The following is a 16,507-nucleotide window of genomic DNA, read 5'->3' as shown; positions in this document are numbered from 1 at the left end:
TCAAATTCACCTATTTATCTTAACGCCACACCTAGGTCTGGTATAAAGACCCCTACAAAAGGATCAATATTTTCAATATCCTTGTAACTCAAAAAACACGAAAATAATATCCAATTCCATTCAGACTTGGCACATCTCAATATTTCCATCAACACAAGAACTGCTATAAAGATGGTACAGATCGGGACATTTCTTCTGGTACCTCTCCCACAAAGGGTCAAAGTTTTTAATAACCAAAACAAACATAAAATCCGAAATAAGCATCCGGTTCTCTTCATATTTTACAAATCCCATTATTTCTAGTAACACAATATTTGCTGTGAAGATAGAATGTATGTATCGGTCCACCCCTTCTGGTACCTCCCCTCCCACAAAGGGTCAACATTTTGAATATCAATGAAAACGCGAAATAAACATCCCATTTTTCCCATACCTATATTTTTATATGTATTAGATGAAGCATGAAAATGGAATACTGCGGTCGACTATACCTGGTGCCTCACCCACATGTTAATATTTTCTAAATATTGTCAAATGTGTCGTGTAAAGTGAAGAAAGTTACCAACCTGTTACCAATTCACCCCTTATTTATATCGAATTTATTTAGGTCCGATTCGACCATTCCCTGAGAAACCACTCCATAGAGGGTCAAAAGTTTGAATAATCATAACAGAAGTCATAATATATTAAAACAATCGAACAACGAATGAGGGTATTAGTCTGTCGGCAGAACCGATTGATATTTTTATACCCTACAACACTATATGTTGGAAAAAATTATGTAAGACCTGGAAATATATATGGATCTTCCTACCTCGCCGAGCTAAGTCGATCTAGCGATGTATGCCCGTTCGTCTGTCCATGTTAATTTGTAATCAATTTACAGGTCGCAATTATGGTTCGATCCTCACGAAATTGAAAATGGAGGTGGGGTTAGGGTCAGAATAGAACCCTATTGTTTTTGGAGATGATTGCAAAATATCTAGAGGTTGAAATGGACCAAAACTTCCTGATTTTGCAGTTACTCTATAGGCCACAATTATGAATCGCGAAAATTAAAATGGAGCTAGAGTTTAGGACTGGGCAGAAGCCTACCAATCTGGGCGGCAATCGGCGTACAATATTTAGCGGGTTAAATAGACCCTGTCTTTTATGTAAGAAAATACGAATATTGCCACTCAACCGCGAATATTTTTTACCCCAGCCATATCACAATACAAAAGATCACTTCTGACCATTATGATAGCCAAGAAATCGGATATAAAGCATGCGATTTTTTCAATTTGACTTTTTTGTACCGTATTTTTTTTAAACAACTCTACGTTTTGAGGGTTTAATATTCATGTCGCAATTATTGTCCGATTCTCACAAAATTTTGCATGAGGGTAGAGTTACGGTCAGAATTTAAGCCTATCGTTCTTCAGCTGTATATTAAGGGGTTAAAATGACCTAAAAAATGTAAAATTTTCTTGTAGTGTTTGTTGTAGGTTATCACATGGTCGGCCCGCACGTCTATAGCCTTTACTTACTTCTTTAACCTGTTTTTTTTTAAATAAAAATAGATTGACGGATCCAAATGTTCTTGCAATATTCTGGGCATGTATGGCAAATTCCAGCACTATGTGACCCTAGTGTATGGAAGCTATATATAATGCACCAATCTTTTTAGTTCTTCAATGAACATAAAAATGTCTCGACGTTAGATCTCCGCCCTTACGTCTTTATATTTTGTTACTCCTTGCAATTGTTTCAACATTAAACACCATAACTTTCAAACTCAAAACTACAGTTATTTCAACATTTATTTAAAAAAAAATATTTGAACCACAGTTTTGTACCTAGAAACCCGACAATATAAATACCAGCCTAAGCGGTGCCACTAGTAAACTTCCAAATCAACACCTTTAATAAATTGTGGTGCACAACAACAACAACATCAGAGGCTGGCTGCAATTTACCCAAAAACAACAACTACAAACAGCATCCATTAATGCCAGCGGCAGCAACAGGAACAACAGCATTCATCATCCAAAGGATTTCAAGTGAACTGTATAAACTGAACTTCATCATCAACGGCAGCAGCAGCGGCAGCTTCATCAGCATCGGCATCAGTGGCACAAGTTCACAACACTTGAACGGGAAGTGGAACGGAACATAGCCAACAACATAACATTGAAGAGGGATCCTTGTGAAAACTTTAGAGTAGCTCTCGAACGAGGCATGCAACAGTGCCTCAAATGCAAGCAACGCCAGCTGCAACAACAACAATGGTGTCAAAAGAACAACAGCATCAAATTTACTCCTTTATGAAAATATAAAGCACCTTTGGGTTGCATTCGTCAACACAGTGTCCCCAACGCTCCACCAGCATGGCGTATATTCTCGTGAAGGACAGCCCGGATAGGCTGTTGTTTCTACCACTCTCGGTTGTAGCTGGTGTTGAATTAAAGGTTCGACGTTTTTTTTTCTCTGCTTTTTGTTATCCAATCTCTGGCTGGATGCCATGAGTAATTGTGGGTGGACTGTTATGACCGTTCGTTGACAGTCAACCTCCCGTTGTGAGAGCCACTTTAAGGTTCATCCGTTGAGTGCAACAATACCATTGTCCCAATTCTGTTCATTGAACTTTTCGGCCTGCATCCGATGTTGGGCGAGTAAAAAGATAAACAAAAATACATGTAAAAATTTACTTTGAGCCATGAACAAGTGAATTGGGAGGAAATTTAAGGAAACCAACCAATGGAAAATTGTCTGACGTACAAAGAAATTTAAAATGGTATTTTCTTTTAATGGATTAAATTTGTTTGTTTCTTATATGATCTCGGGGTTTTATTACAATTTTAGATGGCGACTTGTGACTTGTATTCGCGAATATTTGAGATGCTAAAAGTTATTTGAATGCAAAGTACCAAAGCATAAGAAGTAAGGAAGGATCAAATGACGGGCTGGCCCTCACTACTTTGCATGTTTAGTATAGCTCCCTTAAAAATAAAAGCTTATATCGGGAATTTAAGTGAAGTAGATCATACCGAATGCTTAGTATATAGTATAGACAATATTATACTTCAAGGAATATCATCTATCTAGTCTTCTTAAATACCATATTTGAAAAAGTTTAGTGGGTAAATGTGACTAGGATTATCAAAATACGAAATTTCAAGAGACAGACAGGCGCACATCGCTAAATCGACTCAGAAATTTAGTCTTATTTTGAATATATGTACTTTATGGGGTCTTGAGGAATATTTAGGGTTGCTACAAACGGAATGACAAAGTTTATATACGCTCCATTTTAAGGTGGAGGCTATAGATACAAGGTGAGATGACAAAACTGCGACCAAATTCAGACTGCTGTCGAGGAAGTGGACTGAAGAATATAGCAACATTAGCAGATATGGTTCGTAAAGTAAAGAAGCGACTTGATCGAAACTCGCGTCGCAGTGGCCGAAAAATGGCTAGTGAGCTGAACATATCGCAATATTCCATTCGGAAAATATTGAAAAATGAGCTCGGGGTTAAGCTATTGAAATTCTAAAAAGTGCAAGAACTAACACCGCAACAAAAAGAAAATAGACTCAAAAGAGCTAAAGAGTTGCTTCGCTTGGCCGAAAGTGGTGAACTACCGAATTTGGCTTTTTTCGATAAGAAAACATTCGTCGTCCAGCAGTTTGTAAACAAACAAAAATATCATATTTACTTGCCAAAGAGGTCAGCTGCCAACTTAGTTTGGCCAACAGAACTCAAGCGCCGGCCATGGTGATGGTATGTGCCGCCATAACAGCCGATGGTCGCTCTCCGCTCGTATTAATCGACCGTGACATCAGAATAAAATATTGTCTAGGGTGTATTAAAGCCTTGGGCACGCAAACATTTTGGTCTCAGACCTTGGACATTCAAACAGGACTCAGCACCATCGCACTCAGCACGCGTCACCCAAGAATGTTTACAAAAAGAGGTTCCTCGTATCATTTTCAGCGCACAATGGTCACCAAAATCTCCGCATTCAAAACCGTTGGACTATTGCGTCTGGAGTATTTTGGAAAGCAAGGTTGGCACTTAAAAATATAGAAGTGTCGATCTCCTCAAGCAAGTGCTTCGCCAGGAATGGGCCAAAATACCGCCGTTTGAAGGCCATAATTCGTGCCAAAGTTGACTAATTCGAACAAATATAAATTTATTCTAAAATTGGTGCTATTTCCGTCTTTTTTGCTTTTCATTCAATAAAATTTAAAAAAAAAATGTAAAAATGTTGGCTTTTGACTTTGTTTCATTTTTTATCTCTCCCTGTAATTGTACGGATAGAATTAAGGTGTTTTGGTCGCATTTAGGACTTCGCAGTAGAAACACGGTAATACACATTTTTAATTTTCACCCCCTAAGTATTTGGAGACCTACGCCCGTGTTGTCGCATAATTAATTGTGTGCAATAAACGAAACATTTATCCAAAATAAATTCTTTCTCCGCCCAACAACTCTAACGACTGTCATAAACTCATTAATAAAAGAATTGTTAGCTTTCGCTGCTATCAATAATTCAGTTTATTGGTTTTCCCGTTGCTATAATTGTGGGTGATGTTTTTTAAGAATAGCTCAGAAAATTTCCCTACTAATGGGTTAATTTCATGTTATAATACAAAAAACTATCACAAATGGGGTTGTGTAAGCCGACTATTCGCTTTTCTGCAAAGGACTGTCAAATATAATACAATATGGATTAGTACAAACGGTCCAAAACTGAATTACGAAGTCACTCCGGATACTTTCGCAGAAGAAGCGAACATATTGATGGCAGTAAAACTTCTTAAGACCTATAGCGTATTTTAAGCAGAAATACTATCTATAATAGTGACATCATACATCGAACTACATTAGTATTCATATAAAAAAGTTGACAAAAGTGCCCCGCCGAAATTGATCAATTCCGTCAGAGTACTGGCACATCTTAAAGGACTCTCCTACTCTTTTGTGACTTCATGAAAACCTCTAATGTTTTACTGTCAAAATTATTACCATTATATTTAATCAACCAAATTATCTACGATAACTCTCATTTGATAGAATAATCGTGTTATCAAAGAGTGCAAACTAATAAAGTTATTATGAATGTTATTCAAAATTAGCACAAGAAACAAATGAGATAAAATCCAATATTTTAGCAAAGGAAAGTTTAGTGATTGGTATAGAAGTATGGGTATATATGAAAAATGGTCACATTAAGTAGTAGACTTACCCAATTATTTCTGTTATCAAAATCTTGATGATGTTTCTGGATTGTGACATACGAATTTGTGAATTTTTATCAAAGCAAATGTTTTATCCAATTTTTGTAAATTTACTAAATCTCCGAACATTGAATACATTTTGTCATCTTTGCGGTCATAAGCAAACATATCGGCTTCCTTATAGCGTCAAAATTTCTTCGAAAATATGTATATCTGAGGAAATTTTTGACTTTCCGCTTAATAATCTTAGCATTCTACGTGTCTTCTGAATGGGTATAATATTTTCTTGAATGCATGGTATTTTGATGGTTTTTCTTTGAAGAATACTTATTAAACAATCATTTCAAATTTCAAAACTTTCTCTTTAGAAATTTTCTGTATGTCAAAATAAATTTTCGTTTGGACTACTACTCAAACAAAAAAAAAAAAAAAAAAACACTCCTACGGGGCCTGAACTAAATTTAGATCGACATTTTAATCAAAGACGTAAAATGATGAAGACTGGACAATCAGAAAAATAGGCGCTGCTCATAAAAGAGATATGTTAGCATCATCATTATTTCAGAGCAGTTTAACAATAATATTTTTCTGTAAATGTTCTAAAATTTTGGACTCAAAATTGTATATGCCCTTGGTTCTTCATTTTGTTTTTTACTTGTCCTATCTTTATACTTCAATGTATTTGGTTTATTTGGCTTCAAGCAGGTCTTGAAGTTGGAAAGAATACTACTTTTGAGAACAATTTGTCAACTAACTGAGAAGCTTTTACTTTACTGTGATTTGAATTTCTTTACATTTCAAATCAAAATATGTTTTCTAACAGAAAACTTAGTTGCCAGATGTCAGGCCGACCTTATTCTAAAATAATATTCTAATATAAATATTCTAATTCTAATATTCTAAAATAAATTGTCAATAAATATGTCGACCAATTTCATCCATAGTTGCTACATCGTAATATTACTGTCAAACTTAGATCGAGTTCGGATATGGGCAATATCGGTCCACTCCTTCTGGTAACGTCAAAATTTTCAAAGAAAATAATTTATTGCACAGAAAGAGAAAAGCTAACTCGATTTTACTCCAACTTTTGAGAAACGTTGAGAAAATGAACAATATCGGTCCACTCTTTTTGGTACCTCCCCCACAAAGGGTAAACATTTTGAATAATTACAACTCTTATAAAATGTGATTTAAGAGTACGATTATCTTCAATTTTCACACATCGCAATAATTTTATTAACCCAAGGTCTGGTGCCAAGATGGAATACATCGGTCCACTCCTTCTCCATCGGTCTCCTCCCCCACAAAGTTTAAAGAAGGCGAATTCTCCTCAAATTTCACAAACACAAACATTTTTGCTAATACAACATCTGTTGTATAAATTATGATATATACCTGTGAGCCCCTTCTGGTACCTCATTCACAAATGGTCACAATTTTCAATACTTTTATCACAAAGAGTAGGAGATGCCTTTAAGATGTGCCAGTACTCTGACGGAATTGATCAATTTCGGCGAGGCACATTTCTCTACTTTCTCATATGAATACTACTGCAGTTCGATGGATGATGTCCCTATTAGAGATAGTATTTCTGCTTAAGATACGCTACAGGCCTTAGGAAGTTTTACTGCCATCAATATGTTCGATTGTTCGGTGAAACTATCCGGAGTGACTTCGTAATTCAGTTTTGGACAGTGTGTACTAATCCATATTGTATTATATTTGACAGGATTGACATCCAGTTCTATAATGCAGACTATTAGCCCTCGGATTGTAATTGCAAAAATATTTTATGGAAAAAAAATTAAAATAATCGCCAACAATTATTTTTAGGCTACACAATATTACATTATTTCATTTTTCAGCCCATAATTCTTCTATGACAATTTATCGATTATCTAGTGGTTAAAGTGTATATGTTTTTATAAGAACGCAAACAATTCCGATTTTGACATAGTTTTTCCCAATTAAAATTACAAATTACCATTCGGTCCCCATCCTTTGCAGAAAGGAGAGCAGTCGGCTTACACAACACCGTTTGTGGTAGTTTTTAGTATTATAACATGAAATTAACCCATCAATGGAGAAATGCTCTGAGCTATTGTCTAACAAAATCACCCACATTATGGCAACGGGAAAGCATACAAACAGAATTTTGGATGACAGCGAAAGCAAGAAATTCTTTTATTAATGATTTTATGACAGTCGTTAGAGTTGTTGGGCGGAGAAGAAATTTATTTTGGATAAATGTTTCGTTTATTGCACACAATTATTTATGCCAGAATAAGGGCGTAGGTGTATTAATATTTAGAGGGGGTGAAAATAAAAAATTAATAATCGCAGTTTGGTGCGGTTTATGGGCTGATGGCGTCATTAAATCGTACCGTGAAATGGTAAGCGTTACTGTAAAATAATATCCAATTTTTTGTTCAAAATGCAAGAGATGTACTTTAATGAAATTTGGTTTAACAAGACGGTACCACACAGCACTCGTAACAATGGACTTTTTGATAGGAGATAACAACCGAAATGTTCGAAATAGTATGTCAAAAGTCGAATAAGTCGCGCTATATTTTAAGTCAATTTATAGGTATTTCCGTGAGGGTCTTTTGCTGTGCATAAATTTTATACAGTAAAATTTCAATAAAGGTCCATGCTTCGGTTAGCACCCATATATGATTTGGTTTAAATTTGTTATTTGGGTTTCCTCTAGGGGGAAAATCGATTTTAAAATTGTACTACAAGTTTGGTAACAAGTGCACGAAAGGTACTATATTTAGTACAATTTGACATTATGGTCGCTTTTTATGTGTAGCCTGGACATAGGTGTTTCGACATAGAGGCTTCGAAAATGTGTACTATAATTGCACGAAAAGTACTGAATGGTACTATATTTGGTATTTGGTTATGGGAGAGAGATGCAAAATTCTGAAATTTTATATTTAGATTACTGATGGTGTCTGTGTTTGAGATATACATTCTACTTTTGTACGAAAAAAAGTACTAAATGGTACCAAATTTTGGAATTCCAAAATTGCATACGAAGTATGATGTTTTGATCAAAAGATTTTGTCAGACTGAACAAATTGTGCATTTTGAGTACTAAAAAGGCCTTACACGAACTGTTGGAACGAATGCTTGCTATTAACATTATATACCTTGATTGTAAGAAAAATTTCAAAATATGATGAAGAGGGGGAACTTTCCTCCAACATAGGCTACTTTGGATTGTAAGCTTTTAAACCTAAATTTTTAGCTCTACTTTCATGATTTATTGGATTCGTTCCATATTTCCCCTGGGTAAAGGGTATCAAAAATTCGACCAGTTGGCCGATCCTGGATTAATAATAATAATAACACTACTATTTACGATAAAGTAAAGCACATGTGGGATATATAATTTGACTTCTTACATAATTGGATTTCTACGTATTCATATGCTCTCTGTAGTGTTAATAGGAATTCATATTTAAACATTTAAATAGTACCAAATTTGCTGTCTCTGCGAAATCTGCATCAATCAAGAGGTGTCCTTTTGGTGAATTTTTTATTTCTCCGGGAAGTGACTACTTACTTACATTAAATATTATCTGGCTTCTTTCCTGTCCTAAGCGTTAACACCCTGAAAAGTTACGCGTTGATTGGTCTATAATTGTCAACTGTAGAGCGACTGCAAAATTAAGATCCATTTCATATACATGCCTAAATTGACTCATAATGTGATTCTCTGTTCCTTTTGCTAAAAAGCAGTAAGTTCGGCCGGACCTAACTTTGAATACCCTCCATCAATTGAAACGAAATGTTAAAAATAATAATAATAATAATAATAATAATAATAATAATAATAATAATAATAATAATAATAATAATAATAATAATAATAATAATAATAATAATAATAATAATAATAATAATAATAATAATAATAATAATAATAATAATAATAATAATAATAATAATAATAATAATAATAATAATGGTGTTCTTAGAAGGCGCACTTCTCATATTTTTTCACATTTGACTTCTTCTGTTGAATGTAAATTTCAACTATTTCAGAGCGCTCGCGTGGCGTGTATTGGTTCTTGGTAAAAATCTGCTTGGACTGACGCTTCAATAATAATAATAAATAAATAAATAAAAAAATAGAATCCATTACAAATTCTGTTAATATCTGAAAAATATGTTCAGGGGCTATAGGAAGACCTAGATCTGCATAGACAATTTTCTGTCATAGGCTGTAGTACCCATTGCGAATGTCAAAGAGCAAATCTGAAAAAAATCGGTGAATAGTGTCGGTGAAATCAGCAAAATACCGAATATAGGGAGGTACCGTTATGTGGGGGCTATACGAAGGCATGCGCCTGCATAAGTAATTTTCTGTCATAGGCTGTAGTACCCATTAGGAACTTCAAATACGAAATTTGAAACAGATCCGGTGAATAATGTAGCGAAAATAATCAACATACCGAATATAGGCAGGTACAGTTATATGGGGGCTATAACGTGGACCTTTATAACCCAAACCCAACCCAACCCAATACCAAAAGCCCTGCAACCTACTTCAATTCGTTTGGAAGCTAGAGTGCTTTCCGCAGATGGGCAGACGGACGGTCATCGTTAAACCGACATAGAATTTCATGCTGATCATATACTTTGTGGGGTCTAAAATGTATATTTCGAGGTATTATTAATATACCCTTCATACTATGGTGGAGTTTATAAAAACAAATGCGCAAAGGCATAATACTCTGTAGCAAAGTAAGCTATAATTTTAAAACTTATAAATTGATTTTAGTGCTAAAATTATTGAATGAATTCTATAAAAATCCCATTTTAAGCCTTAGCGTTCATTTTCATTTAACTACAATTATAACTTTCCTTTATTATTCCTTTTTTGCGGAAAAGCAAATATTTCCTAATCCTTTTGCCATTTATCTCCTTTTTTCGTTCAGGGCATTACGTTGACTTAACATCTTACTTTTTGGTTATTTACACTCAACCTTTGCTCTGTAAGTGTCCAAAGTTTATGAGAGGTTGAATGCAGTCTAGTCGAGTATTATGCTTCTTCTGTGTTTTATCAAGATTGTTTTACGGTCACCTTTTCAAGTAACCTATTTCTGCATTAAGTCTTTCAGGGATTCTATTGTCAAAAAAGTAATGAATGAAACATTAAGATTTCATTAACCCTTAAGTCGGTATTATGGGGTTGTCATGGTCTTGGAGGATGATAAAAATCAATGAGAAAAACAAAAAATGGTATGCTCTTTGCTCAGTTTAAAGTATTTTTGTCACATTGGGCAACATCCCTTCAAGTTCACTTGAAGGACTAAGCTCCTTGAAGCATCATTGCTTTATGGGTTAAGAGAATGGTAGAAAAACTAAACACCTTTTCCTATCTCATTTTTTCTGGTCTTTTTTCGTTCATTCATTGGACGGTATTATCTCAAAAATTTGTTCATGTTATTTGTTGCCTCTGCCATTCCTTAGATAAATTGGGAAGATGAAAGATAGCAAAAAATGAGAAGAAAAGTTGCATCTTAATGACTATGAATAATGTTTTGTGCGGAGGCTTAGCAAGAGTGAATACTGTTTTCGTAAAAGATAATAGCTCAATTAGATCTTAAGGTCTAAAAGATTAGTAGCCTTATTTGTATGACCATTTTTTTTAAGCTATATGGTATGTTTATTAGGCAGAAAAATGGAAAGTATTACGTTTTCAGGTCTTGTAAAATATTAAAGCCCAAAATTAATAATTAACGAAAAAATAAACAAAAATAAATAAAACAAATAAATCGAGTACGAAAAGAGCAAAGGTCGATGGGCCACAAATGTATTATACTTTAGACCACTCTTCATAAATCTTCCGTCAGAAAATGATGTTTGTATTGGGTATAAGTACGGTAAATTATATCGATATCTAAATCGATCTCCATAAATTTCTAATTCATATTCAATATCTTTATCGAATATTATATGTATGCATGAGATATAAAAGGTTTAGGATACATAAATATCAAATATAATGAAATATATACATACTAATAGTCAGTGCAAACTACTTCGTATGAGAAAAAGGAATCTGTATTAAGTGAATTTGTGAGTGATTTGTTACGTAACTTTTTGAGAATCGAAAACCTAAATTATGCGAAATCATGCGGATCATTTCAGTACATTTCGTATACATTTAGTACAAATTTCCGAAAGTTCGGCTTACATGTAATTTCGATTAGAGAAGCTTTTTTTATAACCTTCACCATTTTATTCCATTCCGTTCGTAACCGAAATCATTTCGTATTTAAAGTTCGTAATTCGTATACATCTTGGTATGTCCCCCCCCCCCACCACCGATATTCGGTATTTTAATGATTTTAAGACATAATAGGCCGAATGGTTTCAAATTTAATATTTGAGACTTCGGCATGTCCATATTTTCCTATAGTTCCTATATATTTTTTCATTTAAGCTATATAATTCGTCGTAATTTTTCAAATTTTGAAAGTTTCTCCCCAGTGGTAAAGGGTACTACCTGCTTTTTATTTTAATTTATTGCGAATTTACTTCGTACACTTTAAAGGTAAATAACCAGTAAGGAAAGCTCAAAAGTCGGGCGGGGCCGACTATATGATACCCTACACCACTATGCATATTTAGTAGAGCTCTCGTAAAAAGGTTTATACAGGGCATTTCAGAGCTCTATGAGATATTTGGTACAAAATCAAAATCTACCTAATCCTATCGTGCATTTTACGAACTATAGCTATCTCTGAACCGGGTTTCTCCAAATTTGACGTATTAGCTTCTAGACTGAATTCGGTCTTATGTACGAAAATTAAGGTGATTTGGGCTGATATTGACCATTTAGTGCACAATTAACACGAAATCGGATGAAGATACATATGGGTGCTATATCCAAATCTGAACAGATTTTGATAAAATTAAAATCGACTACTTTTGGGCTTTATCTGATACCTGGTACCAAATATCATTCCTGTGGAGTGCATATTACGAATGTGAGGGATTAAAAGACGAAATCGGATGAAACATATATATGGGAGCTATAGCTATATCTAAACCGATTTTTACTAAAATTGGTGTACTTGCTTATAGGCTGGTTTCGGTTGAATTTGTAAAAAATCAAGCCATTTGGTATGATATTGGCCATTTGATGCACAATTAACACGAAATCGGATGAAGATATATATGGGAGGCATATCCAAATCGGAACAGATTTTAATAAAATTAAAATCAACTATTTTTGGGTTTTATCTGATATCTGGTACCAAATATCATTCCTGTGGAGTGCATATTACGAATGTGAGGGATTTAAAGACGAAATCGGATGAAACATATATATGGGAGCTATAGCTATATCTGAACCGATTTTTACTAAAATTGGTGTACTTGCTTATAGGTTGGTTTCGGTTGAATTTGCCAAAATTCATGCCATTTGGGCTGATATTGGCCATTTGATGCACAATTAACACGAAATGGGATGAAGATATATATGGGAGGCATATCCAAATCGGAACAGATTTTAATAAAATTAAAATCAACTATTTTTGGGCTTTATCTGATATCTGGTACCAAATATCATTCCTGTGGAGTGCATATTACGAATGTGAGGGACTTAAAGACCAAATCGGATGAAACATATATATATATCTATATCTGAACCGATTTTCACTAAATTTGCTTCTAGGCTGAATTTGGTCCGATGTACTAAAATTCAGTCCATTTGGACTTTTATCGGTCATTTGGTCCACAATTAACCCGTAATCGGATGAAGATATATATGGGAGCTATATCCAAATCTGAACCGATTTCGATAAAATTACAAACAGCTATTTCTGGGCTGTATCTTATATCTGGTACCAAATATCATTCTTGTGGAGTGCATATTACGAATGTGAGAGACTTAAACATCAAATCGGATAAAACATATATATGGGAGCTATAGCTGTTTCTGAACCGATTTTCTCCAAATTTGTTGTATTTGCTTTAAGGCTAATCTCGGTCACATATGCCAAAATTCGGGCCATTTGGGCTGATATTGGCCATTTGGTGGTCAATTAACGCGAAATCGGATGAAGATATATATGGGAGCTATATCCAAATCTGAACCGATTTCGATAAAATTTAAAACAGCTATTTCTGTGCTCCATCTAATACCTGGTACCAAATATCACGGCTGTGGAGTGCATAGTAGGAATGTGAGGGACTTAAAGATCAAATCGGACGAAAGATATATATGGGAGCTATAGCTATATCTGAACCGATTTTCTCCAAATTTGATATACTTGCTTCTAGGCCGAACTCGGTTGGGTGTGCCAAAATTCAGGTAATTTGGACAGATAGTGGACATTTGGTGCACATTTAACCCGAAATCGGATGAAGATATATATGGGAGCTATATCTAATTTTGATCCGATTCTCACCAATTTCAATAGGGTTCATCCTTGGGCCAAAAAAATATTGTTGGGAAAATTTCATCTCAATCGGATAATAAATGCGACCTGCATTTTGTTCACAAGAATGCATGGACAGACGGACGGACGGACGGACAGACGGACTGACATGCATAAATCGACTCAGAAAGTGATTCTATGAAGGTTCTCAAAAGTAACTATGGGTTTATCTCGTTTCCTTCTCCATGTTACAAACAAATGCACAAAGACATAATACCCTTACCACTATGTGGTGTAGGGTATAACAAGATCCCCTTCATTTCGTACCAAATTTCAAGATTTTACCTCTATCTGTCAAATGGTATAAAATTTTGAGCAGTTTAGTACATTGGGTACGTTATTTATTCGAATTTCCAAATCAAGCCTTTGGTAGCAGTAAAAAAGCCGGCCGAACTTTTAATACTTTCCACCTTTTTGAAGGATGTTGAATAATTAAACAAGTAAAGAAAGTCTTGAAGTCGGGCGGGGCCGACTTTATGATACTCTACACCACTTTGCTAATTTAGTAGAGCTACGCATAACAATTAAAAGTTTTTATGGGAGAATTCAATCATACACGCTATGATTATAATTATAATTTAAAGTTCGAAGGACTAAATATGCCGAAGCATTTGTAACTTTTAAATTCGGACTTGTATTGCCCATTTGGTACACAATTAATTTGAAATCGGATAAAAAAATATATGGGAGCTATATCCAAATCGGAACCGATCTCGATACAATTTGGCAAAGATATTTCTGAGCTGTATTTCATATATTTACCTGAATATCGTCGTTACGGAGTGCATATTACGGCTGTGGGTAACATATATGACAAATCGGATGAACAGTATATATGGGAGCTATAGCTATATCTGAACCAATTTCGATCAAATTTGGCATACTTATTGTCAGGTCCAATCGGATCGTACTTGCAAAATTCCATACTATTCAGACTGATATTACACGTTTGGTGCACACAAAAGGCAAATCGGACGAAGATATATATGGGAGCTATACCTAAATTTTGACCGATTATCTCCAATTTCAATAGGGTTCGTCCTTGGGCCAAACAAATGAGTTGTACAAAATTTCATTTGGATAGGGCAATAAATGCGAACCGTACTTTGTTTACAAAAATACATGGACAGACGGACGGACAGACGGACGGACAGACGGACGAACGGACGGACATGCATAAATCGACTCAGAATGTGATTCTATGGGGATCATAAAAGGAACTATGAGTCTATCTCGTTTCCTATTGCATTTACAAACATATGCACAGAGACATTACCCTGTGTTGTAAGGTATAATTATACGATTGGTGGGATGAGTCTTGTCATATTTTAATCTCTGGCCTAATTTGGTTCTCATTCAAACTACAACTTTGTAAATTCATTTTAGTTTTTTTTTATATTTTAAAAATTTACCCCAAAAAAATTGGGTATTCAAGTTTTAATTTCCTGTCATATTTCCCAAATTTCCTCGACTCAGTTAATCTCCCTCTTAACGGCTTAAACACATCTCAGTGAGCAATCATACCCAAATATGCCATAAATAAATTTCACATAAAAGGAACAGCATAAAATCGAATTTAAGGTCATTCGAATGGTGGTAAAAGCTTCTGATTGCAATACGACTGCAATTGCTTGCTGTAATAAATTGCGAAGGAACAGAAGGGGAACTGCGGTATGCTGGATGAGCTACAAAATAAAAGTTGTCATAAATAAGAATCGTAATTATTTCATAAATATTTGTGGTCGTAACAGAATTTCGGCAATTAGAACGGACGATTCCAGAAAGGATGCCGTTGAGTTTGAACAATAAGGCGAGCTGAGAATGAGCATCGACCAGGAAATAAATTTAGTACTAAAGTCCTAAGCCATAAATTGATACGTATGTCCCGTTATTGTGGGTATTTCGTTTGAAGATTCAAAATTAAACCATTTGCGGCATTTTGAGTGTAATATTTGTTTGTTGATTTTTAAAAGCGACATTAATTTAACGTTTAATGGTTACAAATCATCTGAATTTCTGAACCAACAAAATTTAACCATACAGCATCATAAGTATGGGTTCTTGAAAAAAATGTTTTGCAGAAAACAGATGCTGCTCAGAAATAAGGGTTTCTAATTTTGTTAAAATAAGTTCAGATTTGGATAGAGCTCTCATATATATCTTTATACGATTTCAGGTTTATTGTGTACCAAATAATTAATATCAGCGCATATGGACTGGATTTTGACACTTTCGATGGAATGCAGCCTTTAGGAAAGTACTTCATCGGTTCAGATATAGCTATAGGTCCCATATATATGTTTCAACCGATTTGGTGTTAAAGTCTTTACATGCGTTATATACACTCTACAACATTGATATTTTATACTGGATATCAGATAGAGCTAGAGATGCCAAATTCTATTGAGATCAGTTCAGATTTTTTATAGCTTCGATATACTTCTTCATCCGATTTTACGGATACTGATCACCCGATATGTAATATCAGCCCAAATTGAATAGATTTTTTATACCCTCCACCATTCTATGGAGGGTATATTAGCTTTGTTTGATTATTTAAGCTACATTATTCTCCCGAATTGTTTCTTATTTCGTATTCGAAGTTTGTAATGGGTGCTACATCATATGCCTAAGAATTTCTTATGCAGGTCCACGTCATGGTATAGCCCCCCGATATTCTGTATTTTGATGATTTTAGCGACTTAATTCTCCCGAATTGTTTCAAATTTCGAATTCGAAGTTTATAATGGGTACTACAGGTCCACGTCTTCGTATAGCCTCCGAATAAAATTATAACGGTATTTTTCGTAATTTTTT

At 34.6% G+C, this 16,507-nt stretch overlaps 1 long non-coding RNA gene across 1 annotated transcript; it reads right to left on the bottom strand.

Moving 5' to 3' along the window:
* Positions 1-1,784: 1,784 nt before the first annotated feature.
* Positions 1,785-5,614, bottom strand: LOC109612378 (uncharacterized). The gene is made up of 3 exons (XR_002194474.1): positions 5,231-5,614; positions 2,324-2,634; positions 1,785-2,253 (listed from the first exon to the last, which is right to left on the bottom strand). It is a non-coding gene; the product is annotated as an uncharacterized LOC109612378 (long non-coding RNA).
* Between the last annotated feature and the right edge of the window lie 10,893 nt (positions 5,615-16,507).

This window comes from Musca domestica, unplaced genomic scaffold (assembly GCF_030504385.1).
Source record: "Musca domestica strain aabys unplaced genomic scaffold, Musca_domestica.polishedcontigs.V.1.1 3, whole genome shotgun sequence".
NCBI lineage: Eukaryota > Metazoa > Arthropoda > Insecta > Diptera > Muscidae > Musca > Musca domestica.
Note: the sequence above shows the minus strand (reverse complement) of the source record. Positions and strands in the feature narration are given on the sequence as shown.